We start from the raw sequence: 27,038 nt of genomic DNA on the forward strand, positions 1-27,038 counted from the left end.
AGGCTTATCAATTTTATAGATCTTTCAAAGAACTAGATTTTGGTTTCATTACTTTTCTCTGATATATATCTTCTTTTCAATTTCACTGATTTCTGCTTTATAAAGTTAAAAAAAATTTTTTTTATTTATTTGTGAGAGAGAGACAGAGCATGAGAGGGGGAGGGGCAGAGAGAGAGAGGGAGACACAGAATCCAGAGCAGGCTCCAGGCTCTGAGCTGTCAGCACAAAGCCTGATGCAGGGCTCGAACTCATGAACCGTGAGATCATAACCTGAGCCGAAGTTGGACGCTTAACCTACTAAGCCACCCAGGCGCCCCTCTGTTTTTTAATGATTTTTTAAAGTAATTTCTATACCCAACATGGGACTCGAACCCATAACCCCAAGATCAAGACTTGCATGCTCCACAGACCGAGCCAGCTAGGCACCCTTTTTCCTGCTCTAATTCTCATTACTGCTTTACTTTTGTTTACTTCAGATTTAGTTTGCTCTCCTTTTTTTCTGGTTTTCTAACATGGAAATTTAGATTATTGAGGTCAGGACTTTCTTCTTTTCTATATACACATTCAGTACTATACATTTTCCTTTAAGCAACACTGTCTCTGCATCTGACATTTTGATGTCATGTTTTCATTTAGCTCAAAGTATTTTAAATTTTCTACGGATATACTTTTTTGACCTATTATTTATAAATTGTGTTGTATAAGGCAAACCATAAGAGACTCTTAAATACAGGGGAAAAACTGAGGGTTGATGGGGGGTGGGGGGAGGAGAAAGTGGGTGATGGACACTGAGTAGGGCACTTGTTGGGATAAGCACTGGCTGTTGTATGGAAGCCAAATTGACAATTATATACCAAAAAAAAAAAAAAAAAAGAAAGAAAAGAAACCACTAAAAAAAATTAAATTGGGTTGTATAACCTCTGTAATTTGAAATTTCCTACTTGTCTTTATGTTATTGATTTCTAAGTTAAATTCCATGGTGGCCTGAGAGCAAACAATGTATGATCTGTATTCTTTTAAATTTGTTGTGTTTTATGGTCCAGAATGTGGTCTTAGTGAATGTTCTATGTGAGCTTGAGAAGAATATATACTTCTTTGTTGTGGATAAAGTGATCTAAAGATGTCAATTACATCTAGTTGACTGATGGGATATTATGTTCAACTATGTCTTTATTGATTTTCTGCCTAATGGAGCTATCTATTTATTATAGAAAGTATGTAACATTTTCTTTCTTTTTTTTTTTGTTTAGAGTATATTATAATATTTTCTAACCAGGAACCTGAGTGCTTACCATAGCATGATCTAGGCATTTTAACCATTTTCTCATTTAATCCTCCTAACAACCCTATGAGGGATGTACCATATTATCCCTTTTGGGCCCATAGAAAAACTCAGGCACCAAAAGTTTTATTAATTTGCCCAAGGTCACACAATTAGCAAACAGCTGATCTGGACACCCGAGTCTAGACTTTTAGCATCTAGGCTACAGGGTCCCTCAAAGAAACCTAGGATGATGAAATCAAGGCATTTTGTGTTACCATTAATTTTTATGATGAACAATGAAAATTTTCCTAGTAAGTCTTGGCAACAGTAATTACTCCTAAGCACTAATGTCCCTTTTACTCACTGTTGCTAAACACGCTTATATTGGCAGACACAGTATAAGCACAATATTTGTATGGTTTTTCATTCTAAAACATTCCACAAAATTGAGTGAAATATTACATCTATTTTGCTTGCATGTCACCAGAGCAATAACATTTATATTCATATTCACTGTTTTTCTAAAATTGTTAAATTCTTAATGGATAGAGACTATACCTGTACAAGTAGGTTTGTAAATAGCTATACACAAACATCCAAGAAAAGCCTTTGATGAGCACAATCATAAGCACAAAGACAACGTCAGGTTAGCTCTACTCCACCAGAGTTTCTGGTTTCTAGAAACCTGGACTCTGACATGGAAAGGGAGTCAAGACCTTCACTGGAAGGTAGGACCCTGCATCAGAGAATACAGTGGGCACTTTCCTTTAAACTTCATTTACCAGCTAGAAATATGATGTAACTTATTAACCTAAAGTTTTAAAAATTCTAGGATGCAAAAAACTAACCATGCCATTCTTAGCTCAGGCAACAAAGTACCATGGACTTGATGGCTTAAACAGTAAATATTTATTTCTCTCAGTTCTGGAGGCTGGAAGTCCTAGACCATGGTGCCTCATGGATGGGCTCTGGTGAAAATCCTCTTCATAGACTACCAACTGCTCATCGTATTCTCAGATGGTGGAAAAAAGAGCAAACTAGCTAGCTCTTTGGTCTCTTCTTATAAGGGCACTGATTTCATTCGTGAAGGCTCTGCCTTCATCGTCTAATTACCTCCCCAAAGCCCCACCTTTAAATATCACATTGGGGTTAAGATTTCAACATATGAATTTTGGGGGACATAAACACGCAATCCGTTGCAAGGACCTTATATGGAGATGAAGATAATACAGTCATCTCGTAAAAACCTCTTGCAGAATCTCACATCTAGGGGAAAAAATAGGGATAGACTACTAAAAACCTATGCAATTCTGTAATCAAATGGTATCTTGCTGCTAATCTGGACAGCCCAGGTAGGCATCAGTGTGACTGGAGAGGGCCTCAGGGGATACTAAAAATGCACAGAAACAATAGAGTGGAAAAGCTACTGCAGTAGAGATGGAGATGGAGGGTTCTCACAAACAAGGAGAGTGACTTCACTCAGTCAACTCCAGAGTTCTAAAGCCCGGCTACAACTCCAGAACTCTTCCCTGCCCATTATCTTCCAGTTGGTGTTTTCACTCCCGACACTTGCACATACACATACGTCTCTGCTAACACCCCCACTTCATGCTCCACTGAGGGAAGAAAAAAAAAAAAGCTACTGGATAGAGCATTTCATCTTTTCAATGCTAACGCTACAAACTTCCCTTCTAGCACCACAGCAATCTCACTTCTCCATTCAAAACATCCTTCGCATTGTCATTTTCTCCCTTTCTACTAGAGATACTGCTCCCCAAGATACAACCATGATCTGGTATTTCTCAACCTATAATAAACAAAACCTTCATTAACCTTGCACTGCCCTCCAGCTCCCACTATATTCCCAGACTATCTTTCTCAAATTTCTGAAAAAGATTTAAAAAGTAGATAATCCCCATTTCCTCACCTATTCACTTTCCAACCCCTTCCCCTGGCTCTGATCTCCACCACTCTATCAAAAGATCCTTATCAAGGTCATCAAAGCAATTCTTATTATCCTCATTTTAAAAATCAGGGCACTGAAGCTCAAGAGAGATTACTAGGTTGAGATAGTAAAGACATATCTTCCCTTAGAGATAAGCAAGAGCCCAGAGCTGCCCCAAAGCTCTCTTTTCATGATATTAGACTAAGGACTTCATCTTCCAGGGACCCCACCTCCTTCTTCTGTTAGGTCATCTTCCCTGCATTAAATCTCAGACTTACGCTCCAACATACCTCATTGTTTTAAATCATTTTTCATTGAGAAAGAATTTTGCTTGATCTATGAATATTTTCTGTAGATCACTTGGTATATATTATTTTATTTAATTGAAAATAGGTAGTTCTATTCCTTTGTACAAATAAGAAAACATTGAAACAGAAACCTTTCTCAATATCAGACACCTGAAAAGTATCAGAGCCAGCATTTGACCTCATCACCTAGATTTTGCACCCCAGGCTGCCTGGCCTTCATGATGGTTAGATCTCACAGCTTCCCAGTCGTTCCTATTACATGGTAACAAGGTAAGAGCATCACTTAGAAGTGTGCCATACCCCGATATTTCCATCAAGTCAGACACCGTGGGGTTGAGGCAAATTTGCTATGAGCAAACATGTAAGAAACTGATTTATATATCATAATTGGACTTTATAACAGAATCACAGTTGTTAACACAGGATACTCAACTTTGGTGACTACAGCATCTTCCCTCCATAGCTCTATCTAGGAAGCGAATTCAGTAAGCGTGAGGTAGGATACAGATTTGTATGCTCACCCATATCCTATTCTTTTTCTAAGCACATAGACATTACACTTGCTCAGTATTGCCCTTAAAGTTGGACATGAGGGGTTCCCAGTAAACCCTTCCCTCGAGAGCAAGAAGGCCAAGGGTCTAAGGGGACATATCCACTCAGGCCCAGACTCCCCCTCCCAGACCATGCCGTAGGTTCCTGGAACAAAGGGATTTCTTGTCCAAAGAACTCCAACCCTGCTATCAGGGACTGTGAAAGCCTCTTTCCCAGACCTGTGTTTATGAGGATAGATTGTGCCACTGTGTATTCAGCCCTAGGCTCCAAGAAGTGGCCAATGGGTAGCTATCTGCAAGGGTGTGGACATAGGTTCGACGTGTGCCCTCCATCGTGCAGAATTGGGCCTGAAACATGAAGAGAAGGGAAAATGGGCCAGCATTCCTAAGCTGCCATGTTCTCGAGGTGCAGAAACCTCAAGACTCCAAAAATTCCACATTCAAATCTAGTTTTCCAGGTCACAGAAGATAAATGTGCCCAAGAATGATATACTTTATGTTTTACAGTTAATTATTAGCTTAACTTATAACTTTTAACTATTCAGATATATGATACAATTCCTTCTAATATTTCTGTTTTAACTTCTCTACCTCCTTATAGTTAGGCACAGCCATGTAAATAGTTCTAGACTGTGAATTAAACAGTTACTGGTACAAGACCATTTAATATTCTCTTTTCCTCCATGACAATCAAGAAGGTCAGGTGTTCCATAAAGCATACAAGATGGAGGTGCACCCATAGTCCTTAGCCTAAGTGTATAGGGCATAGTCTCCCAGAAATCCACAATGGATTTTTAACAGGAGAAGAAATCATCTGTTCTTCACTAAAGCCACTGAGGTTTGGGGACAGCTTGTCAGCACAGTGTAAGTTTAACCCATCCTAACTAGAAATTGGTACCAGAAGTAGGATGCTTCTCTAGTAAAAACTTAAAATATATTTAGTGGTCAAGAAGCAGGGAGGAAATTAATCTTAAGGGCTGGAAAGACAAGTATTATATTTATACAATGACAAAGTATTTTACAACACCCCTAGTATAAATTATAATACTCCCAGTACCTCACAAGACATATTACCTAAAAACTTGCAGCTCTAAAAGAGAGAAGAAAATGGAACACTTGAAGTGTGAATTCGTTATTTTTGGCTGCATATGGCAAGTATTCAAGGGATAAGATGAGAAAAGGACTATCCAGTTTTCAATAATAAGTGAAAAGTAAGATTCCAGACATTTTCAATTTGCAATGTTATATGGACTAACTACTTCCCATACTAACAGAGACATTGAATGAAGGTCATAGGCTCAGGAAAACATTAAAAAAAAAAATTAAACTGCCTCAGGGAAAGGACAGATTAACATGTTCATTAAATCATTTTAGTTGGATAAGACAAGGAAAAAGATCAGATTAAGGGTATGGTTTTCCCATAGAAGTCAGTCAGTCCTCAAATAACTTTCTTTTGGTCTAGAAAGAACTATACAGGTGAGAAATCAAATCAATGCAGCAGAGCTGAGAACCAGGTACCACAACAAAAGAAAAAAAAAAACAAAACAGATGTAATTACCAGCATATAGAACAAACAAACAGAAATCTTTTAGATTTTGGAGAGAATTGTGCTGCCAAAGAGAACCAGTCTATCAGCTAAAGTCTGAAAATGACCCTTTGGCTCCTTCTATATGGAAGCAGTGGGAAGAAAGGGTTGCTCAGTTCCAAGCAGAGCAAATCCTCCACTCTCCATTTCATACGGAGCCAAGGAAGAGAAAAGGAAGAACTACTCAGAGGAAAAAAACAGAGCCTCATGAAAACAATGAACAAGAAGATAAAATCAGGCCAGCAAATTTTGTTCCTCCAGGGTGTCCCAATATCCATCATGAGGGATTTCAGAATTGCTATGGACCAGTAATTCCAGTGTGCCTATGTTACCTTTTTTCTAGATGGGATAGTCTACTACATTTAACTGCCCCATCCTACCCTTATATGTATCAGGTATATATACAAGTGAGGTGTGTGCATGCACACACACAGAGGGAAGGCCATGTGAGGACACAGCAAGAAGGCAGCCATCTGCAAGCCAGGAAGTGAGGCCTCTGAGGAAACTGAATTTGCTGGCACCTTGATCTTGGACTTCTAGTTTCCAGAACTGTGAGAAAACACCCTTGTGTTGTTTAAGCCACCCAGTATGGTGTTCTGCTATAGCAGTCCAAACTACAGATACATGTTTGGTACCGTGAAATGGAATGCTGCTGTAACACATGCCTAAAAATGTGGAAGCAGCTTTGGAACTGAGTAGAGGCTGGATGAGTTTTGAGGTGCATTCTAGAAAAAGCCAAGACTGCCTTGAGGAAATAGGAAGTCAAAGGTGACTGGTGAGAACTCAGATGTAAATGAGAGTGTGCTATTGGAAATAGAGAAAAGATGATCCTGCCTATAAACTGGTAAAGAACCAGCTGAATTGTGTTCTAGGGTTCAGTGGAAGGAAGAGCTTGTAAGTCACGGATGCTTAGCTAAAGAGATTTTTCTTTTAAGTTTATTTGAAAGAGAGAGCAAGTGAATGCGAGAGGGGTAGAGAGAGGGGGAGAGAGACAACCCCAAGCACCCTCCACACTATCAGTGTAGAGCCCAAACTCACGAATCCGTGAGATCATGACCTAATTCAGGTGTTCCTTAGCTGAAGAGATATCTAATCAAAGTATAGAGTGTGGCCTGGGTTATCCTTATTGCTTTAGTAGAATGCAAGAAGAGAGATAAATTGAAGGAATCATTAAGTGAAAGAGAGAGAGAGAAAGAAAACTTGAAGATCTGGAAAAATTCTCAGCCTATCCATATTGCAAAAAATGAGAAAGTATATCCAGGAGAAAACACCAAGGGTGTGGCTGGACAATAGCTCCATGAGGAGATTATCCTTGGAATTATTAGTCAGTCTAATCAACAGAAACCAGGAATAGAGATGGGATTAACCAACAGAGACACAGACAGTTTGGCCCAAACAGAATACAGTTAGGATGAAATAAAGGAAGGCTTTTGGACTTCTGAGATTGAACAGGACTAGACATTGAACTATTTGGCTGCAAACATGTTTTATTTCTCATGAAAAGGAAAGAACCCCAGGGCAGTTTAGACATCCTCACTTCTACTCCCACTACAGAGAGAAAGGCTGCTTCCTCCCTTCGTTTCAGAGGGTGGTGCTCCCATCCCTGGTTTCGGTGGGTCAGGCTGCCCCCACCCAGTGCCTTAGGGGTGGAGCCATTGCCTAGGGCTACCAGGCCAGAGGGCAGATCTCGCAGCCAAAGAGGATTATTCTTAAGCCTTAAAATCAAATAGAGTTTGCCTGGCTAGATGTTAGTCTTCTTTGGGATCCAACATTCCTGTGACCTTTCTGCTTTCTCCCTTTTGGAATGTGAATATCTATCCTATTTCCATCCCACCGCTGTATTTCGGAACCACCTAACCAGTTTAGTTTCACAGGTTCACTGCTGGAGAGGGATTCTGCTTCAAGATGAATCATACCTTGAGTCTCATACATACCTAATTTAGAGGATTTTTAAGTAGGCTCCACACCCAATGTGGGGCTCAAACTTACGACCCCAAGATCAAGAGTCACAGGCTCTACTGACTGAACCAGCCAGGTGTCCCATGATATTCAGGTAAGACTTTGGAATGTAGAATTCTGAGTTGATGCTGGGACAGGTTAAGACTCTTGGACCTGTTGAGATGGGATGAATGTATTTTGCATGCAAGAAGGACATCAATTTAAGGGGGCTAGAGAGCATAACGTTATAGGTTGAACTGTGTCCCTCCAAAATTCTTATGTTGAAGCCCTCATCTTCAACATGATTGTATTTGGTGACAGGGCCTTTAAAAAGGAAGTAACTAAGATTGAATAAGAATGGAACTTGTGTCCTTACAAGAAGAGAAAGAGACATCAGAGACTACCCTCTCTCCACACATGACAGAGGAGAGGCTGTGTGATGACACAGCAAGGCGGCAGCAATCTATAAGCCAGGAAAAGAAGCCTTACCAGAAAACAAAATTGCTGGCACTTTGATCTTGGACTTCTAGACTCCAGAACTGTAAGTAAATCTGTTGTTTAATCCAACCCAGTCTGTACCATTTTGTTATGGCAGACTAGTCAAGCAGACTAACACATCTACCCTTCTTGGATATTTCCAAGTATCTCCCCCAGGGAAGGACATGAAAAGGGAAGGACATTTAACACTGGGCTGGCCCAAACCATCACAGACCTTTTGTTTCAAGGTCTAGAAATACTAAATAAATCCTTTGAAATGAAAAATCTATACCAACTAACTGCATTAATGGCAGCCAACAAGAAAATCAAAACAAATAAAACTGGAACCTAGACCTCTACGTTTTCTTTTCCAAAATGTAAAGTATAAGGGGACATTTAGAAGACCCACAGATGTTTCACTGGTCTCCCTCCCACCACAGTCCACACTATTATCAGACCTATTAAGCCATCTCTTTCTTTAGACTTTCCTGATTTAGGCTTTTATTCCCTTCCAGCTGTTTTGATGGCACCAATACCATATAAAGAAGTACTGGGTGATTTGAGATGAACTTTAACAAGACATGGACATGTGTCTCACTAGAAAGCAGCTGATTCTATCACTACTCGGTACACTTCTTGTTAAGTAGTTCTGGGAGAGTTTTCTATCACAGGGCTGTGACATCTGCACGCTTATGAGGTTCCTATGAGGGGTAGGTGATCAAATAAAATGTTTATTAAACATACCCACAAAGTGCTCCAAACAGAAGTTACGGCAAAGACTACAAATGTTTCCTGATATCCATTCCTGCCCTCTTCCTTTGTGATATAATCTCTGAATTTTAAAAGGACACAAGGGCACCCAGAATAAGGACATTTCCCAATGTTCCTTGAAGATAAGAGTTGTCATATTACTGACAAACAAGATGTAGGCATTTTAACTGTTACATGCAAATTCTGAAAATAGCATACTCTGAGAAGGAGCATACTCTTATTTTCCCCTCCTTCTTGGCTGGAATACTGACATGATAGAGCTTGGCTAGCCATCTTTAACCATGAGGCAGACAAAAAGAAGAATGGTAAAAAATAGTTTAGAAACAGACCCACACAAGTGGATAGAAACTAGGTTTTCACCACTGCAATTCAATGAAGGAAATTCTTTTCAAAAAATGATTCTAGAGCACGTGGATTTCTATAATGAAAAACAAAAAGTAATCTAGATTCTTATCTCACATCATACAAAAACTATTGAGATAAATCACAGAATGGAACACAGATCTAAATGTGAAGGATAATTAGTATCTTCATGACTGTGGAGTAGGCAAAGATTTCTTAAACAGGACACAAAACACAGTATTCAAAAAAATTATAAACTGGATTTAAGAAATTCTGCTTGTCAAAAGACATCATTAAAAGAGAAAACAATAAAGTCACAGACTGAGAAGCTATGTGTAACACACATATTCAACAAAGGACTCTTATCCAGAATATAAGGAATTCCTACAAATCAGTAAGATGACAAACAACCCAATAAAAATATGCAGAAGACATGAAAAAGTATTGCCTAAAAAAAGGAATCCAAATTATCTGAAACATTTGAAAGGGTGCTCGACATTATTAACAATGAGGGAATGGAAAAGAAAACGATGAGATACCACCTCACATCCACCAGAGGGCTTAAAATGAAAAGGAACAATATCAAGTCCTGCTGAAAATGTGGAACTGTTACAACTCTTAGATTTACTCACTCACCGATGGTTGACCTGGCAGAATTTATTGAAACTAAACACATGGCTACCCCATGACTTTAAAATCCTAGTTTTAGATATATTCCCAAACAAAACACTGCAAATGTCACTAAAAGATCGTGTATGACTATTCATGGCAGCTTTTTTTTCTCAGTAAAATTTTATTCTGTAGTTAATTCCAAAGTTGACAGAGAAATGGATCAAATGTCCCAATCAGTTGCACTGATTGTGCAGAAAATGTTCATGACCACTTCATAGAAATTATAGTTTCTCCTAAGTTAACAGAATATTTGGGATGGACACATCATGTCTAAATAGTTTAACCTGCAAGCATAAAGGATTAACAGCCAGAGGCAGACTGAGCTGTCGAGTATTTTATTGAAACAGGACCTGTATGGTACTATCACCATCCAGTCACCTCCCTCACCTGCCAAGGTGCTCGTGGGTGCAGGAAAAGGCCTAAGGCCCCAGTTGAGTCCAGATCCAACAGCATCAGAGGTACAGGACTCTGGACTGAGAAACTGGTTATCAAAGCAAGAGCCCAGATGAAGAGAATCTTTAGTTGACAAATATTGAAGTGACAAAAAGGTTTTAAGAAATGAGAAGAATGTATGACAAGAAGTTCTGAATAGAAGCACTGGCAGCCCCTCTTCCTCAGAGCCCCTCGTGCCTGATGGGCGTTGCTGACAAGCCTCAAGGGGCTTACATGGTCAACTGTGGTCATGACCAAAGGCCCCCATGAGGACTGCCCGTAGTCCCCACAGACAGCGTTGGTGAGGCCTCCTCCTGGTAGACAATGCAGAAAATCCCAAGATAGCAATCAGGATGCTCTGCTCAGAACAACTCCTTTTTCCATCCTGGGCCTGAAGTATGGACTGAAATGCCACATTTTAGATTCTTTAGGTGTTCATATTTTTCATTCTCCTCCTTGAGAAATGCAGTGTTAACTGTGCTGTGCAACCTGTGGAGAGAAGACGGGAAGGAGCTGTGCTTTTGGTGGCACCCGCTGGAGCCAGGCTGGGGGTGAAGAAGAGCAGGTCCTTTAGGCAGCCCTCAGGAGCAGGAGATCTCATCCAGAGGCTCTATCTTTGTAATACACTGTGTTCCAGTGGAATACAGGCAGGTCGGGCTTGATGGGCAGACCCTTAGTAGGTCTGTGCTGACCTTGCAGATGCCAGGCAGATATTTGCTTACCATATTGGTGGTTTCTTTTGCATGGGTCATGGACAAATAGCCAATTTTATTAAACTTCAACCCCAAGCTTGCAAGTTGGAGCCCAGTTAGTTCAGCTTGTTCATGACTCGGGGACGTTAGTGTGCGGTCTTTTCCAGGGAGGCATTCACATGGTTGTGGGAATGCCTGATGAGGAAGATGGGTCACATGGCCTTGGCTTTGTGGTGATCCAGCCCAGATGACCATTCTCCAGATTCTAGGTTCTTCTTCCGTAGGTTGTCTCCTGTCCCAGCTGGGGTCACAAATGCCCAGCCAATGGCATGTGGCCCCCGCAACCATGCCCACACCTTGAGCAGGTACGTCTCCATGTCCCTACCCACTCGGGGCTTCCCCAACATCATGGTCGAAAACAGCATGGCTGCTGAGACCCTTACCATGGCACCTGTTGGCATGCCACGCCCACTCGACCTGTACTGGCCCTGTGCCCATAGCAGTTTTATTTGTAGTAGCCAAAATTAGAAGATAACTCAAACATCTATTAACAGAATGAATATACTATGGTATGTTGATACAATGGAATGTTTTAGAAAAATATGAGAAAAAATATATACACATGCATTAATATGGATGAATTTCAAAAAATAGGCTATTATGAAAGAAGTCAGACAAAGGAATGCATATTATCTGGCTACCCTTACAGTCCAACAATAGACAAAACTAATCTGTAGAAATGGAAATCAGTACCTCTAGGGGAGGTACTAGGTGGGAGGAGCATGGAAATTTTCTCTTTCTGGATGGATGTAATATGGTCTTTCTTGATCTAGTGGCTATACAGGTATACATACAGAAAATTCACCAAGCTGTATATTTAAGATGGACATGCTTTCTATGCTTTACCCCTATGTATTTAATACCTCAGTACAAAGAGAAAAAGTACTTCATAAAAGATAACCAGACTATTTTTACCTTATCAGTTGCCTAGTAAATGTTATTAGGCAAATGCAAAACTATCTACTTAAAAACAAAGACCAAGCAAATTGTGCTTAGGTCTCTGTTTCACTGACCCCAAAAAAGTCAAAATCAACCTTATCCATTAGTATCAATAAAAACTTAGAAGAAAAATCTGAAGAAAGTAGGAGTGTATCAGGTAGTCCATAGCAGCTACCTTAGTTACTGAAGTGAAGACTCTACGTAGCATATTGGCAATCTATGTGAAGCAATTTTAGTAGTGTTTTTCCATAAATACACCTATTTAATAATTTTAACTATTTTTAGTACCAAGGTAGTATGTCATAAAAGAAATAGCAAGAGCTTTTGAATCAGACAAACCAGTTTTGCAACTTACTAACTATACAGCATTGGGCAAGTTTCTTAATCTCTTTGATACTGAGTTTCTTCACAATTTAAAACAGAGACAATAATACTTACTTTGCAAAATTGTAGCACAATTATAGTAGGTATTTAAGAGTGGTAGCTATTTAGCAATAGCTCTTTGTATGCAAAGTATCATGGTAGGTACTGGAACTCTATCTCTAAGAACCCGACCAACTGGAAATGACATTTAGATATAAAGATTGGTGATGAAAGGTAAGAATTTAACAAGGGCTATAGATTACAAATTACAGGGTTCCTATCCAGCTAGGAGGATTGTGGAGTGAGTATCCTCTCAACAGAGCCTGGAAAATTTTTGGAAAATCCACTTAAAGCAGAGGAAATGGCATGAATAAAAAAAGCATAGCCTCAAAAACAATACAGTGACTTCAGGTTCTAATTAGTTGACTAACTAATGACTAACTGTGCCGCTGGACTAAATCTAAGGAGAAAGACTACAAGGCTAGGAAAGCAAGCTGGGACTAGACAGAAAAGGACCAGTCAGGCTAAGAAGTCAAGGACCTGTTTTCTCAAGTCCTGGAATGTCACAGAAGGGTTCTTTTCAGGAACCAACCCCAGTGGTCACTGTACAGGAAAGGAAGGGAAGGAAAATCTCAATACAGGGAAAAATAGCATAGAATGATAAGGGCCTAACTCAAGATGCTGACAGGAAAGGGGCGGGGGGGGGGGGGACCAGAAAAAATATTAGAGTTCAATTTTATGAACTTTAAAAAAAACGAACATTGAGTTTCCCTGAATATTCAAGTAGGCTTGCCTTCAACTTTTAAATGACTGACTGGCTTATAAGAGCAAAGAAGTATCCAAAAGCAGCAAAACGTATTTCCAGGCACATAGAAAGTGCCCATACATACTGCTAGCAAATGAATCATTTAAAAAATTCCAAATATTGAAACCTCTACAATAATACAGTGTTCATGGTGAAACATGCAAAAGGGCTATAATCATTTTTTCTTCCTGTTGAGTGACCATTCTTTTACAATACATGCCAAGTTTCGAATTTGCTCAGTTCGATATTTTAAAAGACTCATTTGCAAGAGCTATCTCTGTCTCTACAGAAGACTCTGATATAAATCACTCTAGAAAGTTGGGAATATTGCCACTTCAGTTGCTAAGCTCTTGTGTAATTTTTTTTTAAGGACTCTATCATTCATTGTCTTCTGCCATGGCAAAAAAAAAAAAAAGCCACTATGACTCATGAATATTACATGAAAAAAATTTAAAAAGTTAATCCAGATCACATAAATATATGTAAGATTTACCCAACAGTACATGACAATTTAATAATTTATACAATTGTTAAAATAATTAAAATGAGAATAACCTACCATATTAAGGAACAAAGAAATGGGTGCTTCCTAGGGGCTAAGCATAATTGTTAGCCCTTTCTATGTATTAGCTCTCTTAATCCTCTCCACAACCTTCTATGGTAGACACTTGTTATCCACACCGTATAGTGAGAAAATCCAAATATAGAGAACTGTCAAAGATTACACTATATAAAAAGGGAGAGGCAGAACTAGGAATTGAACCCAGGCAGTCTAGCTCCAGAGTCAGAAAATGCCAGTTAATAAGTGTAGAAAGAACGAAAGAAATGGAGGGGCCCCTGGGTGGCTCAGTTTGGTTGAGCATCTGACTCTTGATTTTGGTGGAGGTCATAATCTATCATTTGTAAGATCAAGCCCCGCATTGGGCTCTGTGCTGACAGTGTGGGGCCTACTTGGGGTTTTCTCTCTCCCTCTGCCCCTCCCCTGCTTGTGTGTGTGCTTGCTCTCTCTCAAAACAAACATTTAAAAAGAAAGAAGGAAGGAAATGGAAAATCATCATTAGAATACCACAATAATAACTGCTGCAGGCAAGATCAGTTGAATGCTAAAATTAGTGGGCTACACTTTGAGAAATAGCACATTTGCACAACTTCAAAACATTTATTAATTACCATGGTAGTTTTAACATATCCACAAATCATTTGATACTTTTCCCTCTCATCCCTTTGAGTGCAGACTTCCTTAAACAAAATAAAGTATAAGAAGTGAAAAGTAGTAATGTGTTACAATGGAGAAACCTGGCAAACACTGACTAAACTATGTGATTAACATGTTGATGTGGAGATCCCGTGCCCCCAGATATGATGCAAAAAAGAGCACAACATTCCTCTGGTATTCTTTCCCCAAAGTCCATAACCTCAGTCCAATTGTGAGACTACACTGGACAAACCCAAAATGAGGGACACAGTATAAAATACAAAAGTGGCAATGTCTGAAAGACTAAAATGTTTTCACAGATTGGAGCAGACTAGAAAGACTTGATAACTAAATGCCATGTGGTATATGGATCAGATCATGGAACAGAAAAACGACACTGATGGAAAAACTGGGGAAATCTGAATAAAATGTTATTCAGTTAATAGTATTGCACCAATGTTAATTTCTTAACTTTGGTAAATGTATCATGGTTATGTAAGATGTTAACATTAGAGGAAGCTAGGTGAAGGGTATACAGGAACACTCTATACTGTCTTTGCAAATATTCTATAAATCTAAAAGCATTTTATAAATAAAAGATTTAAAAGTTCAATACTCATTTGTGAAAACAAATGTCAGTAAACCAGGAATAAAAGAAAGTTTCCTCAATCTGGTAAAAGGCATCTATAAAAAAAAAAAGTATACTAAATATCTTTTAAAATTTTGAGACAGCGTGTGTGTGCACATGTGCAAGAGAGAGGGGGGAGAGAGCAGGTGAGGGGTGGTGAGGGGCAAAGAGGGTGGGGGAGAGAGAGGGGAGGGGAGAGAATCCCAAGCAGACTCTGCATCTTCAGTGTTGTGGAGCCTGATGCAGGGCTCGAACTCACAAACTGCAAGACCATGACCTGAGCCAAAATCAAGAGTCGACGTTTCACCAACTGAGCCACCCAGGCACCCCTTTAGTGTCATAACCTTAATAGTGAAGAATTGAGGTATCCTCCTTTAAGATCAGGGGAAAGCAAGGGTACTTTTGTTGTTGTTATTGTTGTTGTTTTTTGAGAGAGACAGAGAGCGAGAGTGAGCATGAGTGGGGCAGGGACAGAGGGAAAGAGAAAATCTTAAGCTCCATGCTGGGCATGGAGGCTGACTCAGGGCTCAGTCTTATTATGACTGTGAGATCATGACCTGAGCCAAAATCAAGAGTCAGATGCTTAATCAACTGAACCACTCAGGAGCCCCAAGGCTGTCTATTTTAACACTTTTGTTAAATACTATTCTGCTATTCCCAGCCAGTGCAATAAGGCAAGAAAAATAAAAAAGTAATAGAGATTAGAAAGACAAAGTTAGAGGAGCCTGGGTGGCTCAGTTGGTTAAGCATCCAACTCTTAGTTTTGGCTCAGGTCATGGTCTCACAGTTTATGAATTTAAGCCCCAAGTCAGGCTTTGCACTGGCACTGTGGATGGAGCCTCTTTGGGATTCTCTCTCTCCCTCTCTCTCTGCCCCTGCCCTGCTTGCATGCTCTCTCTCTCTCTCAAAATAAATTAAAAAAAAAAAAAGAAGGCAAAGTGAAACTTTTTCTTTTTTTGCAGATGACATGATTGTGCATTTAGGAAATCTCCAACAACCTAGAAACTACCAGAACTGAAAAGTGCATTTAGTGAAATTATAGAATACAAGCTCAAAATACAAAAATCAACTGTATTTCTAGATACTAGCAAGAGGAATGGAAACAAAATTGAAAAAGAGACCATTTACAACAGCATCCAAAAAAACCTCAAATGCCTAGAAATTAAGTTTAATAATATATAAGTCCCTTACACTAAAAAAACAAGACAATGCTAAGAGTACCTGAAAAACTTATTCAATAGAGAGATATACCATGTTCATATATTGGAAGATTCCCTTAAGATGTCATTCTTCTAAAATTATTCCGTAGAGGCAATGCACTCCCAGTCAAAAGTCTGGTAGCCTTTTTTTTTTTTTTTAATAGATGTTGACAAGCTGATTCCAAAATTTATAGAGAAATGAATAACACTTAAATATCCAAAAAATCCTTAAAAAGAAAAAAAATTGTGGAGGGTTTACACTACTTTACGTCAAGACTTACTATAAACTACAATAATTAAGAAAGTATGATACTGACAGAAGAACTGATATAGTCCAAATAGAACAGAGTTCAAAAACACATCCAAATGTATGATCATTCATTTTTTTTATTTTTGAATTTAATTAGTTAATTTACTTTTGGGGAGAGAGAACAGAAGCAGGGGAGGGGGCAGAGGGAGAGGGAAATAGAGAATCTTAAGCAAGCTCCACACTCCATGCTGGGACCCTGAGATCATGACCAGAGCCAAAATCAAGAGTGGGACACTCAACTGACTGAAGCACCCAGGCACCCCTATGATCATTCATTTACAACAAAGGGATGACTGCAAGTCAATGGAAAAAGAAAGGTATTTTGTTTTTTTGTTGAGAGAGAGAGAGAGAGAGAGAGAGAGAGAGAGAGAGAGACAGAGCATTAAGCAGGGGATGGTGGGGGGTAGGGGTGGGGGGAATCTTAAGCAGGCTCCATGCTCAGCATAGAGCCCAACACAAGCCAGGGCTCAATCCCACATCCCTGGGATCATGACCTGAGCTGAAATTGAGAGTTGGATGCTTAACCAACTGAGTCACTCAGGTGTCCCATGAGAGGGTTTTTCAATAAATGCGTAGAGCAATTGAATGTCCATATGGGAAACCTTGATATTCCTCATCTCATACCATACACAAAAATCAACTAGCGATAAATCAAAGACCCAACTGTGAGGACTGAACTATAGTTTCTGGAGGAAATCACAGGAAAATGTATTTAGGACCTTGAGGGTAGGCAAAAATGAGCATGGGTAAAAAAAAAAAAAAAAAAAAAAAAAAAATCTGTGGGAAGGGTACAAGAAACATCACTAGACTTCATAACAGTTAAGTCTGCTCATCCAAAGGCAACAATTAAAAGAATAAGTATGCAAACTTTAGACAGGTAGAAAATACTTGCAAACATATACCTGATAAAGATTTCTCATCCAGAATATATAAAGAACTAAAATCATGAACAAAAGATAACCCACTAAAAAAAGTAGGCAAAAGATTTGAATAGCACTTCACAAAAGAAATCTCAATGGCCGATAAATATAAAAAGATAGTTCAACATTATTAATATTCATGGGAATGCAATCAACTTACCCTAAAACCATCAATTTAGCACTTTGGTATATATCCATAAAATAGGAATATATGTCTGCCAGCAGCAATTTCAAGAACATCTGCAGAAATGGGACTTAGAATGACCAAAAACTGAAAACAAATCAAATGGTCATCAACAAAAGAATAGATAAATGAACTGCAGTCCCACACGCATAATGCAATACTATGGAAGAGGGGTCACCAAACTTTTTCTGCAAAGGGCTAAACAGTAAATAGTTTAGTCTTCGTAAGTCATACGGTCTCTGTTTTAACTACTCAACCCTGATACATGGACATATTTATGTTCAACAAAATTTTATATACCAAAATATGTTGTTGGCGCACAGGTCATAGTTTACCACCCTTTGCTATAAAGCCAACAACAAAACATTACCTATACACGCAACCTGGACAAATGTCAAAAATATCCTGTGAACAAAAGGAAACACACACAAACATTATAGGATTCCATTTATATGAAGTTCAAGAACACCTGAAAATAATTCATAGTGATAGAAGTCAGGACAGGAGTTGACTGATGGAGAGGAGTGGCTCCACTGTGTGGAAGACACAGGAGGGAACTTTTACAGGGATGAAAATGTGTTCTATCTTTATCCAAGTGGTGATCATACAGGCATACACATATGTAAATTTCGTAAAGCCATATACACTTTATTTTTGTGCTTTTACTATACATAAATTATAGCTCATTTTGGAGAAAACAAAACTGGACAAAAGTCAAAATAAAGACCTGAAGAAATTATCTAGAATTCAACATGAACAAGAAATATATAATATATATAAAAGATAGATTAAAAGAAATGGATAGACTGAGCAAGTCTAACCAAAGTGTAAGCAGAGTCTTGAAAGAAAGAATAGGAAAAAAAATGGAGGGAAAACTACACGGAAAGAAAAAAGAAGAAACTTTTGGGAACTGATGAAAGCCCAACCTTAGAGACAGGAAACAATCAATCCAGGATAAACGAAATGTCCACACCTAGATACACTGTCATAAAACTGTAGACCACAAGATAAAAGATAAGATCTTAAAGTAGGCAAAAAAAAAAAAAAAAAAAAAACAAAACCCAAAAACAAACAAAAAAACAAAAACAAAGATTAACAACAAATAAGTTATTAGAACTAATGGTAACATTGAAAGCAGAAGTCAATGAAATGATACGTCCAAAAGACTGAGAAAGAAACTGTCAACCTGGAACTGCATACCAGACAAATCCATCATTCAAAAGTGTAAAAGATATTTTCAGATAAAGTTCACTGTCAACATTCCTTTAATAAACAAGCTTCTGAAACATATTTGACAAAGAAAGATGTGAGATGCAAGAAGGAATGACAAAGGATGCATAAAAAGAAAAAAAATCACGATGTCGAATTTATAGAAGGAAAAAAAAACAAGGTGTTAACTAAAACTCTAGATGAGAACATGTAATTAACTGGTGTCAAAGCAACCTAGGTTTCTTGAATTATTTGCAAGTAGAATTAATAAACTTTAGATTAAGCTGTACATTAAAAAATTTTAAACTACTAAAAGAAATAAAACATTTTCATACTAGTTAAAAGGGAAGAAAACAGTATGAAAAAATCCAAAAGGTGGCAAAGAGAAAAAAAAACCACAAAGAAAACAATAAAAACAACCATAAAACAGAATGTTAGCTTTAATCCTAAATATATCATTAATTATACTTTATCTAATTGGACTGAGAGCTCCATTAAAAGACAAAGATTGTCAGAGCAGAACAGGGGAAAAAAAAATCAGATTTCATCTGTGCTAAAGAGATCTTCTAAACAAATGTTAACTGAAAAGGTGTAACTAGAGTATTCTAAAAATTGATTTTAAGGTAATAGGCATTTGGTGGGGAGGCATAGGGCATCACTGTAGAATGACAAAAGGTCCAATCTACAGATTTCAAAATACAGCAATTCCAAACTCGTATATACTGTACTTTCAACTTTTACAAAGTGACAGAATTACAAGAAGAAATGAGAAAATTCATTATTTTACTGTGATCTTTTTATTACACCTATCTCAGTCGTTGATAGATCAAACAAACCAAAAAACTAGTAAGGTTAAAACGATTTGCACATCACAATTCTTGTGCTTGATCTAAGACACATGTGTGTGTTTGCGCGCGCGCATTTATGTTTTTATACCTACCTTGCCCCAAAAGTCTGAGTACATATTCTTCTCAATCATTCAAGGCGCAGTTGAAAAACTAACCATGAGGCCACAAAGCAATTCTCAAATTTCAAAGAATGGGTAACATAGAGCCCTCATTTGCTGACTACAGTGCAAGTTAGATATCAATAACAAAAGGATAACTCACAAAACCTTCCACATTTAGAACTAGAGAATACTTCTGAAAAACTCATGGGGAAGGGAAAAAAAATCCTAATGAAAAAATTTTTAATTCTTAGAATTGAAAAAATAGACTACGTAGAAAGCAACAGTAAATAAAAAAATGTGTAGTATTCGTGGAGACAAATCCATGACCAGAGTGAAGAGCCCAGAAATGAGTCCAAGCATATCTGGGAAGATGTGTATGATAGAGCTGGTACTGGTGTGGGGCTCACTGCCACTCCACACAGAAAAAAGAGAATGAATTCGTCCTGATCTCACAACATAAATTTAAAAAATACATATCTATACAGCTACAAGGCACATAAGTTAAAGAACTAATTGTGTAAAAGAACAGAAACTTTAAAACTTAGAAAAAACTTCTAAGTACATTTCCCTAATGGAGGAGAATATCTTAAGACACGAAAACACAAAGAAAAGATTGTCTGCGGTTTACATAACCAACAAAGGATTTGCACCTTGAACAATGTTTTCCAACAGAAATTGTTGCAATGATGGAAGTGTTTTGTTATATAATATAATACAGTATAATATAAAATAATACAGTAAAATATAATAGCCACTAGTCATATGTAACTATTGAGCACTTGGAATGTGGCCTAAAGTGACGGAGGAATTGAAACTGTTGAAGTGCACAGGACAGCATGTTAACATTTAAAAATCCTCGATGAGGGTCCGTGAAGGTCCGTTAGGTTTTTTATATACTTTTTAGTATTTAAATTTTTCATAAAAGAACTTGATTTTAGCTTATGTTACTGTATAAAATATAATTTCAATTTTATAAAAAAATACATAACAGTCACTTTTTGGAAAGCAAACACACCAAATGTTCAAAATGTTATCTATGAATTTTATTTTTCTTCTATTTAAAAAAATTAAATATAAAAGCATATAAACAATTCAATGAACATGGACGTATCCACCCTAAAAGTTATGAAATAAAACATTACGGATATTGTGTAAATTCCCTAGATACCTATCCCTGATCACAACTTTTCTCTTTTTAAAGAAAAGCTAGGAAATATGAATAGACTAGAGCCCTGGATTCAGGCTTCATTTCGCAACACCCATATTTTAATAGATTTGGGGGGATACTTTGTAATACGTAGACATTACATATATCATTTAACAAAGAGTAATAAAGCAAACACTGATGTAACCATTGCCCAGGTCAGGAGATAAAGCATGTCCAGCATCCAAAAGTCCTCAGTATGTCCCTTCTCAATCCCCCCCCTTCCGCCTTGATCCCCCCAGGAGAAAACCACCAGCTTGACTTTTAGGGTATCAATTTATTCACAGCTACTCCTTACTTTTCATGCCTATATATGAATCTCTAAACAACAGTTTTATTTCACCAGGTTCTGAATTTCTCATAGAATACTGAATGATACCCTCTTCAACAACCTGAGGTTTTTTTTGTCTGCTGTTTTGTTTTTTTTTGGTTGGCTCAACATTATTGAGACACATTTATGTTGAAACACAAAACTACTTCATTCACCACTGTTCTGGGTAGGTTCCATTTTATGAATATAATTTACTGTTCTCCTTCAGATAGACAACAAGACATCCAGCTTTGGAGTATTACAAATAACACCATAGTAAACCTCATACATGTCTGCTTGTGTATATGTATGAAAATTTATCTAGGGCAGTGGCTTTCAAACTTTTTTGACCATGACTCATACTAAGGAATGACGTTTTACATCATGACACACATCTGTGTGTGTATAAAAACTGAGGGGGGGGGGGTGAGTTTCATGAAGCAAATACCCGATGACCTGAGACATAGTCTGTTATTTTCTATTCTGTGTTAATTCGTGTTTTACAAATTCTGATCATTATCCACTTAACTGATTTCACGACTCACTAAAATGGGCTTCCAACTTTGAAAAACATCGCTCTAGAGGATAAACACCTAGGGGTGGGACTGTTCAGGATGTGTAACACGGACATCGGACAGGGGCAACTTTTCTAGATCCTTAACTTTCAAATAAGTGTTTTTTTATCTGAGTGTATATAAATATGCCACTATGTAATTTTAGAGCCCAAACTTTAAAACATCAGACCGTTTTATCTCTTCCTTCGGTCATAAAACAGTACTAATCACTTACCATGCGTTATGTATCCACTGGACTCCGAGCGAGACTGATGGGTTAATACACAGGGGGGTGGGGAGGACATAAGGGACCCGGACCTCAGTGAGGCCCCAGAAAGCTCACAGGAGGGGCCTCCGATCCTGCCTGGGGAGGGAGGGGTTAGGGAAGGATTCCTGGAAGAAGGAGGACCTAAGCTGAGTGCTTCTATTTTTAATTTTTATTGGTTTCCTAAAACATAAAAGTAACACGTTTGTTGGGGGAAAAAAGTCAAAATTACAGAAGTATATTTATTAAGAAGTAAAAATCTCCACCACCGTCCTTAAAGTTTAATGCTGGGACTAAATAACCAAAGTTGCATTATCAGTTATCGTAATGTAGTAAATTTTTAGGAGCCCCCGCTCTTAAACAGTTTTAAGGGAATATCTGACAGAGTCCGTAATATTGAAGGATAAAACGAATCACATTTTCCATAATGAACACGAATGCAGACGTTTCATGTTTAGTCACGTTACTACTTTCAAGAGACTTTTTTCTTCTCTTTTCTTTTTTTCCTTTTTGGCCTTTTGGCAAGGTTAGCGTGCCAGGTTTCAAAAGTCGAGTCTATTTACTGCATACCAAATATACACAAATGCTTCAAAAAGCGGCATTAAAAACGGCCAGCTGAAAGAATGTTTTGTTCAAGTCAACTTGGCTTGGCCGGTGACAATTTGTCGGAGTTTCACACTTCGTCCCGAGGAGCCCCGGACCCCGTCACGTACGCGGCGCGTCGGCACCGGCACACCCTCCCCAGCGCGGCACGGAGCCCGGGACGGTCCTCGCTCCGCGGCAATGCCGCCGCCCCGCCGCCCCCCAGGCCCGCGGCGGGCCCCACCGCCACCGAGCCGGGCCACGAGCACCCCAACCACCTACCCTGCGGGGTCAAGAGCCCCCCGGAACTCAGGCGAGGCAGCTCGGGCGCGCCGCCTCCGCGGCCATGACGGCGACCCGGGGAAGCACCCCGCGCGCCAAGGCCCGCGGTCCGCCGGGCTGGGAGGAGAGCCGCCCCGTCCGTTCGTCCGTCCGTCCGCCAGGAGAGTGAGGCCAGAATACGCCCCAGACGTGTCTAAATCAAGGCTCGGGGCGGTACCGACGGGCTGAATGACAAATGGCAGATGCCGTGGGCTTTGCCGCCCTCGGCAGCCGCGAGGATGGCTGCGCCGAGGAGGCCGCGCACAGGCGGAGCCCGGGAGCCGGAACGGCGCGTCCGCGAGGAGGGCGCTGGGGCCCCTGGCGGGGGCGTCACGTGGCAGGAGGAGGCCCCGCTGGGGAGCCAGGGGGTCGGCGGCCTGGGCGGAGGAAGAGGACAGGCGCCCAGACGCCTGGCCGATTGAGTCATCCGTGTGGGCTAAGCCAAGGTCGCCCAGGTGCAGAGCTGGCGCAGGTAGACCCGAACCAGCCCGAAGCCCCGTACGGTATCGAAGACTGTTCACTTAAGTCACCACCAGGATGAGCCGCCCCGAGCCAAATCATAAACGAGAAACACGACAGATGCTAGGAGAACGCTGCACTAAGCCGGATTCACTTACCTCCTATCCGTGCAGTGTTGAAATAATGGCAGCCTAACTGTGACCACTAATTGTGAGCCAGGCACGGTTCTAAGCGCTTCGCAGGTAAATAAAGTAGTCCTCGTGACTACCCTGGGAGAAGCACTTCTACTCCCGTCTTTCACATGAGGATCCTAAGGCACAGAAAGATTAGACGGAAATGATTGTATGGTTCTGGAACCCTACTATGTACGCTTTAAGTAATTCAAAAATATTCAGTGCTATTTGAATTTAAGAAAAAGAAACGGAAGCAAATCTCCAGCGGTTGCTTTCTTTCCTACACGATATACATTCCTAAAAGAGGCCTATAAACGTAAAGCAAAATGAAAGGCATGAAGAGTTCACTGCAGATTTCAGACAGTCTCCTAGCTTTGAGATAGAGGTTAAGCGCATCTTACAATTCTACCCACCTTCATCGCAATCTTCCAGTTTCCACTGCTTGCATTACTCTTGGCTTACTGGCTCTTAGAACATTCACAAGTTCTTATTGGCCCACCTTATGCTCCCAGATGTTCAGTCGTAATTCTGTATTTGAACGAATTCAATATTCATCATAATGTATGCATTCCTAAATTCCCTATTTTTATTTCTTAATGGCCTGCCCTCTTTTCCAAGTAGTTTCCTTAAGGAAGGTTTATAGAATACCTTAAGGTTTTATCTGCTTTTTAGCTCTACACATAAAAACTGAGCAGGGTAAATATTTTGGATTCACACCTTTCTTCAAACCTAACAAAACAAAATGGCAATCGCTTCATTGATTTTTGACACCAGATTTTTGTGGAGAGATCTGAATCCTTGGGATTTTCTCCCTGGGAGGTAATCTGATTTTTCTACTTGAATGCCTGAAGAGTATTTTTTTTTTTTAATCATTAAAACCAGATCCCTATCTGGGCTATGTCTCAGTGGCAATTATTCTCTATCAGCATTCCCCTCCCAGTATATAGTGTGATCTTTCAGTTTATGGATTCCATTCTCCTTTTCTTAGTATAGCATCCCATTCATATTATACATCTGAGTAAGTTTATCTTTCATCGGTTGGATTTTTTACTACAGAGTCACCAGTTGTTCTTCTACTTGATTTTTGTCCTTCCGCATCCATCTTCTTGTGATTTGCACGTACTCCGATTCTCTCAAAATATTCTGTTCACTTATTTTTCTAGTTTACTGGATTTTAAAATCATGGTTTTAAACCTCAATTTTCTTAGCTATGCAATTTCCCTTTTCATCACATTCTCATCTTATACTCTCCTTAGCTGTTCTTTCTGTATTCTTTTTTTTTTCCTGTAGTGTGAAACACATATAAAGAATACAAATTTCTGCTCATGAGTTATGTTTTCTTCCAGCCTTAGTTTCTTGTCTTTTACAGGATATTTTCCTTTCTTCCCACTCCCATGTTATAGCATGTTTGCATAATAGCTATGTCATTATCTCTTATCTTGTTTATCCTTAAAAGTTGATACCAGACCGTGTATTTGCACTCATATGCTGGGAGTGAATTCCTGGTGCACTTTTCTCTTCGCCTGAGATGTGTTGGTCTTCTCTAACCTGAGCTTCAGTTTTAGGGTTGAGTGTTGTTGCTATCTACCCTTTCTGCCACCCGAGGGTTTAAGGATGAGAGGAGGGGCAATGGGGGATTGAAGAATTCAGCTTGAAATGGAGCATAGAGCTTGCTGGGAGAAGTCAGCCATCACTTCTGAAATTCCTTAAATCCTCACCAGCCCTCCTTCAGGCCAGGCAAGGAGTAGCCCATGCCTGTGAACTTCAGTTCATTTGCCCAGTTTAACATAGTACCCCAGAAGGTGGCGAACTTTTCTGCTTCCAGCAAAAATGCAACAGTGGCTCATAAAGATTCCTAGACGTTTTATGGGGATGCCACCGACTTCTTTCCCAATTGGAGGACATTTGTGAAGATTCTCAAAATTTGGTCTGATCATCTTTTTCCTCAGTATGTCTTGTGGGGAGAGGGGTGGAAGGTTGTAGACATATATCACATTAGTGGAATCTCTGGTTTCTTTGCTTTCCCATCACTTCTTACATTTTACATTATACATTATGTTACATTATAAGGTACTTCTTTCTTTGGTTGCAGGTGAGCTGTTTTACTTTGTGTGGTTTAGGGTTTTAATTTTGATTTTCTTAGTGTTTTCTTTGTGCCGTATTTATCCATAAGTCAGTTAACCAGACTCCCTTATTGGTAATGAATTGTATGAAAATCCTTTTTTAAGTTATTCCCACAAAGTTCTTCAAACATCTATATGTTGACTTGGTAACTGTAATACCCTTCTTTTCCCTAAGCCTTCCGTCAGTGACCCGTGCCTTTGGATGACAGTGTGCCCCAACAAAGGTTCTGGAGCAGAGATTGCAAACTCCAATCTCTACGAAGTTTAAAACAATGAGGAATGAGATTGTAGTAAAGTGAAAAGAACATTCTCTGTGCAAGGGGCAGATGCTGTACAGCTCAAGCCAATTGCCACCATGTTGGAATTCAGGGCACTATTGCCAAATCTCTATAATTCAGGACAAGCTCGGTATCTGGCCTTTAAATATAAAATTTCCTAATTTTGGAAATGGTGTGGAGGCCAAATGAAGTATCTCTCAAGGCCAAACTGGACCCATGGGTTATGAGTGTGGTCCCAGTTATAGAGAAGCACTCAGCATAAATTCCATGATCTGTTTTATTTTTGTAAGCATTTTGAGATACAGGCTTATTCTTCAGACTCTCTTCAATGACTTCTTAAAATGTCTTTAGCAAATATAAAGCAAGAAGATTCATGCTGACATATTTACAATTTGATACAGCATGTTAGGACCCAGCACTTTCAGGAACAGATGTTACCAGGGGTAACAGCTATGATTGGGCTAAAATCAGTACCATGTGAGCAGAGTGTTTACATAGATATGACAACCTTAAAAATAGCAGGAAAAAATATTTTCAATTGATGCAGAAAACACCTTTGACAAAATCCAACACCCATTCTTGAAAAAAAAAAAAACAACAGGAAAGAAAAGAAACTTCTTCAAGTTGATAATGGACGTATTTGTTTCCTATAGCTGCTGCAATAAATTACCACAAGTTTGTGGCTAAAACAAGAAATTTATTCTCTCTCAGTCCTGGAGGCCAGAAGTACAAAATCACCGTGTCAGTGGGGCTTCACTCCCTCTAGTGGCTCTAGAGTAGAATCCTTCCTTGCCTCTTCCAGCTTTTGGAGGCTGTTTCCTTCCTTCTCTGGTTTCCTTGGCTTCCTTGGCTTCTGGCCACATCACCCTTGGCATCTGGCCTCCCACCTCTGCCTCCGTTTTCACATCGTCTTATCTTCTGTGTGTTGTGTGTTTTCTCTTCTGTAGGTCTATCTCACCAGACACTTGCCATTGGATTTAGAACACACCTGAATTACTTGGGATGACCTCATCTCAAGATCATTAACTACA

The 27,038-nt window shown here is 39.3% G+C and overlaps 1 protein-coding gene and 1 pseudogene across 10 annotated transcripts in view; both read right to left on the reverse strand.

Annotated features, from left to right (window-relative positions):
• PLAGL1 (PLAG1 like zinc finger 1) overlaps positions 1 to 23,711 on the reverse strand; it is a 74,121-nt gene extending 50,410 nt beyond the window's left edge. For 7 of the 10 annotated variants that reach the window (XM_043592524.1, XM_043592523.1, XM_043592514.1 and 4 more), the window contains exon 1: positions 22,936 to 23,245. The gene's annotated coding sequence lies outside the window, so the exon portion shown is untranslated. Of the gene's footprint in view, positions 1 to 22,935; positions 23,258 to 23,591 lie in introns of those variants that run through there. The other 3 variants (XM_043592518.1, XM_043592515.1, XM_043592522.1) reach the window with 3 other exon arrangements.
• Positions 10,883 to 12,040, reverse strand: LOC122490550 (annotated as a pseudogene).
• Positions 23,712 to 27,038: the final 3,327 nt, after the last annotated feature.

This window comes from Prionailurus bengalensis, chromosome B2 (assembly GCF_016509475.1).
Source record: "Prionailurus bengalensis isolate Pbe53 chromosome B2, Fcat_Pben_1.1_paternal_pri, whole genome shotgun sequence".
NCBI lineage: Eukaryota > Metazoa > Chordata > Mammalia > Carnivora > Felidae > Prionailurus > Prionailurus bengalensis.